Raw genomic sequence first — 6000 nt, 5'->3', positions numbered from 1 at the left:
AATTATTAAATTATTAAATTATTAAATTATTAAATTATTAAATTATTAAATTATTAAATTATTAAATTATTAAATTATTAAATTATTAAATTATTAAATTATTAAATTATTAAATTATTAAATTATTAAATTATTGAATTATTAAATTATTAAATTATTAAATTATTAAATTATTAAATTATTAAATTATTAAATTATTAAATCATTAAATTATTAAATTATTAAATTATTAAATTATTATATTATTATATTATTAAATTATTAAATTATTAAATTATTAAATTATTAAATTATTAAAATATTAAATTATTAAATTATTAAATTATTAAATTATTAAATTATTAAATTATTAAATTATTAAATTATTAAATTATTAAATTATTAAATTATTAAATTATTAAATTATTAAATTATTAAATTATTGAATTATTAAATTATTAAATTATTAAATTATTAAATTTTTCAATTATTAAATTATTAAAATATTAAATTATTAAATTATTAAATTATTAAATTATTGAATTATTAAATTATTAAATTATTAAATCATTAAATTATTAAATTATTAAATTTTTAAATTTTTAAATTATTAAATTATTAAATTGTTAAATAATAAAGTTATTTAAATATTAAATTATTAAATTATTAAATTATTAAATTATTAAATTATTAAATTATTAAATTATTAAATTATTAAATTATTAAATTATTAAATTATTAAATTATTAAATTATTAAATTATTAAATTATTAAATTATTAAATTATTAAATTATTAAATTATTAAATTATTAAATTATTAAATTATTAAATTATTAAATTATTAAATTATTAAATTATTAAATTATCAAACTATTAAATTATTAAATTATCAAATTATTAAATTATTAAATTATTTTTTGCCATTTTCTTAGTTCGGATCATTTTCGGAGTCATATTTTAGTTTAGAGAAATTTAGAGAAGGAAATAATAGAAATTTCGTGTTTCGATTTTCCAGAGTAAAGTTTTGGCGAGAATTATCAAGCACTAAATACCTAGATTTTATAATTTGGTGATTTATTTTATGGCTTTAATTTTTAAAATTTTCGAATTTAATTTTTTCTGAATTTGTTTTTAAAGCAACGATATTTAAAGTGTTGTAAAAACGCTAATATTGTTTCAGAAATGGCAAAAAGATTCCATTTGGTACAGGTGCGATATGAATCCACAACTGATCAACGGTACTGATCCAAATGCCTTCTGTATTATTCTTTTTTCGATTAAAATTTCATTCATTATGTTACACCCTTTTATTTTTTTTCGCGATTTTTTTTTATATGGCGCGGATTTCGCGCGGATTGGGTTTTGGGGTCGGCGCGGATCTGGCGCGGATTTTTTCTCGACTTTTCCGTAACAACCCTGTACATAAGAACGTGCGCCAGAGCTCATTCCATCATTCACGTCTCAGACGTCGGACCGGCAGCAGCAGCAGCAGGAAAGCTCAGCCCAGAGCAGCAGCAGCAGGAGAGAGACCAGAGCAGCAGCGGAAGGAAAGCTCAGCCCAGAGCAGCAGCAGCAGCAGGAGAGAGGGACCAGAACTGGAAAAGAAGTGCGCATCGCCTTCTCGTCGTCACCGTCAGCCAGTTGCCTCTCGATGGCCGGACCGTTTGGATCTTTCGTGGTTGCTGTGGTTCAGAGGTGCTTCTATCCCAATCCCTCGTCCCACCCGGGACGAGGCATCAACAAGATGAGGCGCGCGCCTGCTGCCTTCCGCCGAAAAGCCTCTCGTGGGTCAAGCCTTGGTTGTTAAACTATCGGGACATCCAACTAGCTCGTCGCATTCGCGGCGAGCGCTTCTGAAAGATTTACGTCTCATCAAATTCTAGTGTTGAAAGAGTTGCCCTCGTCCCACCCGGGACGAGGCAGCGAGCTAATTTGAATTTAAATTTCAGGAACAAATTTTGGTCTTCGGGGGCGACGGATTGCACAGCTTTCTGAGGCTGCTCTCGCCCCCAACCCCTATGCCCCCTCTCCCCCTCCCCCAAGGGGGTTGACACTCGATCATTCTGGAATCATTCCAGTTTAATTCCAGAATGATTGGAATGATGAGAATGTTTTGCTCTATAATATGAGTTTTTCATATTAGCGTGTAAATGTCAAAAAATCAAAACAAAGCAAACATGTTGTTTTCATCACACACGTGTTTTTATACTATCCTGCGTTCGTTCCGTCGTCGTTTGCGGCATGCAAAAGCCCTTGAGGAAGTTCCTCCCAACGTGCACTAGGTACCCAAAAGAGTATCTAGCGGAATTTGCCAATAGAAGAGGTCGATTAAAAACTATCGTTTCCACCAGGAGATAGCCGTGACGGAAGACTGTCTCAAGGTGAACCAATTCGACGAGGACCCCCCGACATGTACTAGGACCTCAAACGGTGACCGGGGAGATGCGTCCGCTGGTTCTGGTGGGGAAGTTCCGCGGATGCGCGGTACACGATTCCGGCCGTACTGGTCAAGCGTTACGAGATTCACTTCAAGGCACCGAGCGTGTCGAAGGCGTTTTCGATCCGGGAGGTAAAGGTAGAGAGCATCGACAAGTTGGCAACGGTTCGAGGAACTGCACCGAGGTGAGGCCCATGATGACGGTGGCCACTTATACGTGTGACTGTTGTGATGCCGAGACGTACCAAACGGTGAGCTCGAAGAGCTACATGCCAACAATTGATTGTCCGTCGGAGGATTGCCGGGTGAACAAATCCGGTGGCCGTTTGTACCTCTAGACGCACGGTTCCAAGTTTATGAAGTTCCAGGAGTAAAACATCCAGGAGCACAGCGATCGGGTTCCCGTGGGACACATTCCGCGCTTGTTGACCGTGATGTGTCCCGGTCTTAATAAGTACGAGAATGGCGAGACGAGCAACGAATTGGCCAAGGGTGACGCAAATTTAGAGCAGTTTGACGCCGGAGATTTGCGGCCAATTGGCCGTGAAGAAAGACCTGCTGTTGCTGCTAGTTGGTGGAGTCTATCGACACCGAACGGCATGAATATTCGTGGCAATCTGCCTGATGGCAGATCTCGGTGTGGCCAAGTCGCAGATGTTGGGCTATATCCCTACATCGATCATGATTGTATGAACGCTCGTGTGTCGATTCCGGCGTACGGCCGTTACAACTCACCATTTAGCAGAACATCCAACTGCCAGCCGCTCTGCTTGCCCGTTTGACCTTTGCTGGCTCATCCTAGAGAATCCGGACTGCAACAACTCATCGTCTGGCCAAACACATCACCTTCGTCCTCAGCCATGGAAGCTGGCGCTATCGCGCATCAAAACTCTGGACATGTCGCTGTTCGCAGGTTCAACGCACTGTGCAAGCGCGAAGTTCCAGTTATCCCGCTGGGACTGTTCGAGTACATCGTCAACGCGTACGTAGACACAACAACCGTGACATGACCTTCACCTTGGGCCGAAACATGCTAAGAATTTTGCGTCTCGCGACCGCCCTTATTCGACTCCGTCTGGCCGACGAATTTCACAATCATGACATGTAGGAGGCCCTCCGTCTGTTGGAAATATCCAAGGACTTGCTGAACCAAAACGTGCAGAAAAGGAATCTCGGTAAGTTACTTTATAAATGACTTAAATACGCCCGTACCAAAAATCTTTTTTATTCACAGCGTCCAAACACGTTGAACAAGATCTTTGCGCTGGTACGGGAGTTGATCGTTGCGAGCAAAACGGTCAAGATCTCGGACGTGATGGAGCGCTGCACGACCAAAGGCTACAAGCCGGGCCAGGAGGACGCTTGCATCGAGGAGTAAGAGGAGCTGAACGTATGGCAGGTCAACCAGACGCGAACGAAAATTATCTTTACCGAAATGAGATTTGTGAGCTTGTTTATTTTACCTACTCTCCATTTTTTGTTCATCATATTTATTTGTTAGCGATTAAATGTAATGCAGTTTTTTTATATTCGCATATTTTGTTACCTGCATTGACAAACAAATCATTAAATAATGTCTTAATTCTCCTCTAACTTTTAATTTGGCCCAAAAAATGAATCTGTAATACAAAGTTGAACTTCTGAGCTTGGTCCAATTGTTTCTACGTGATGAGCTGCGACAGCTCCTGCTCGCAGCATGAAAACCTCTCCTTAACCGTCCGGAACTCCCTGGGATGTCAACTTCGTTCACTGTTATTTGTGTGGATTCGTAAGAACCTGGTAGCAACGGCAAGAACCCGTACCAACGTCCGCCAAATTGATGGGCCACCTCTTCGGCAGGCTGACGGCCTGAATCCTACAATCATCGACCAATTCCTGCCTAATGGACTGCTGGATCGCGACGATGATGATGGACAGTTCATCAGCTGCGTCTGTACCCGATGGAACTCGGATCACGGACGGGGTCCAACCGACGACGTCCAACCCTTAGCACAGTCAAATGTCGTGGTTCAGATCTTCCTCGCTGAAGCAGTACTAACTGTAAGAAAAGTACACTATAAGAACCTTCATTTCATCTGTAGTCAAGTCAACCTGCACTTGCTTTGGCCTCCTGGTGCTCACCTGGTCCATCCCGACAGCGGCCCCGTCTCAGTAGAACGGGCCAAGAACAACCTCATGAATGCGATTCGATTCCCGCCGATGACACCGCCATCCTGACCATCTCCACCGTTTGTCAGCGGGGCCTCCCCACCAGAACCAGCGGACACATTTCGGTAACCGCTTCGATGTCCCGGAACACGAACTCTACGTGGCGAAGAAGGTCCTCGCCGGACCGGTTCACCATGAGACAGTCCTCGGTCAGTGCCACCTCCAAGTGGAGACGGTGGTCGTGATGGTGGCGGCCGCGACAAATTCCTCCACCCTGCTCGTTACCAGATTTTCTCCAAAACTTACTCCTCCACCGGCCAATTCCGCGAGGTACACCTTGCGTCTGGCCATCTGGCACACGTTGGTAGATATAAACCGCAGGGGCATCTGGTTGCCGCAAATGACGACGGAACACGGGTTGTTCGAAATTGATTTTCAAAACATGTTTACTTTTGACAAATGACAGCTTCAGATCGCTAACACGCAAAAACAAAATTAGGTAGAAACGGAATAATCATATTTATGCCAGCATCATTCCAGAATAATTCTGGAATGAACAGAATGATTCGAATGAAAATATTCGATGTGTCAACCCCCTTGCCCTCCCCCCATTCGGCTCGCTAAAATTCCTTCGTCTCTTTCTTTCCTCTCTTTGCCGTTCGAATGGGTGTTCCTTCCAATATATATAGCTAATTCTTCAAATTAATATATGGAAAACCCACATGTCCACATATCTAAATTTTACGTAAGTCTACGCCATTCCGGTTATGTCTGTGACATAACTACTTTGACTTTTTAAATAAAGGGCAAGTACTTGTACTTCGACTGACTCCATATTAACAAATCAAACTTCTTCTTTCTATGAACAGGGCAGCTACTACCACGCAGCGCCACCAGCGTAAAAGAGCATCTTTTATTACGTAACGCTGTTGGTGGTGTAGGTTGAGGGGGTGGGAGGTTCGAACGAGCTAAGTATTTTTTTTTTGAAATTTGTATGGATATTTTAAACGAAGGGGGAGGGGGTCAAAAAATCCAAATTTTAGCGTTACGTAATAAAAGAAGTGTACCTAAATGAGCAGGCATTCGTTGGTTGGTTTCTAGCCGAGTTCTAACACAGTTTCCATTTTCTTATAGATACATAAATGTAGTGACATTCTAGCAGGATTCTTACAGAACCAGCTCTGCTATAATATTTCGTGCCTGGGCAACGTTATTGCTTCACCGAGTAACAGCATTAAACTTTTTTTAGTTCAACTAAAGTTCGACTTTAGTTATTTATCAACCCACACCAACAACTGCGTTACGTACACGCAGAAAAATAAGTCATATTTGAATCAACAAAACGTTTTGTTGATTTGAAAATCATTATTTATGTTGAATCAACGCTAAACGTCAAAGCAGCTTTTTCAAAACAACAAAAGACTTTTGTGGAATT

The 6000-nt window shown here is 39.8% G+C and overlaps 1 pseudogene; it reads left to right on the top strand.

Moving 5' to 3' along the window:
* Positions 1 to 2417: 2417 nt before the first annotated feature.
* LOC119767880 lies at positions 2418 to 4290 on the top strand (annotated as a pseudogene).
* The last annotated feature ends 1710 nt before the right edge of the window (positions 4291 to 6000 follow it).

This window comes from Culex quinquefasciatus, chromosome 2, assembly GCF_015732765.1.
Source record: "Culex quinquefasciatus strain JHB chromosome 2, VPISU_Cqui_1.0_pri_paternal, whole genome shotgun sequence".
NCBI classification, from domain to species: domain Eukaryota; kingdom Metazoa; phylum Arthropoda; class Insecta; order Diptera; family Culicidae; genus Culex; species Culex quinquefasciatus.
Note: the sequence above shows the minus strand (reverse complement) of the source record. Positions and strands in the feature narration are given on the sequence as shown.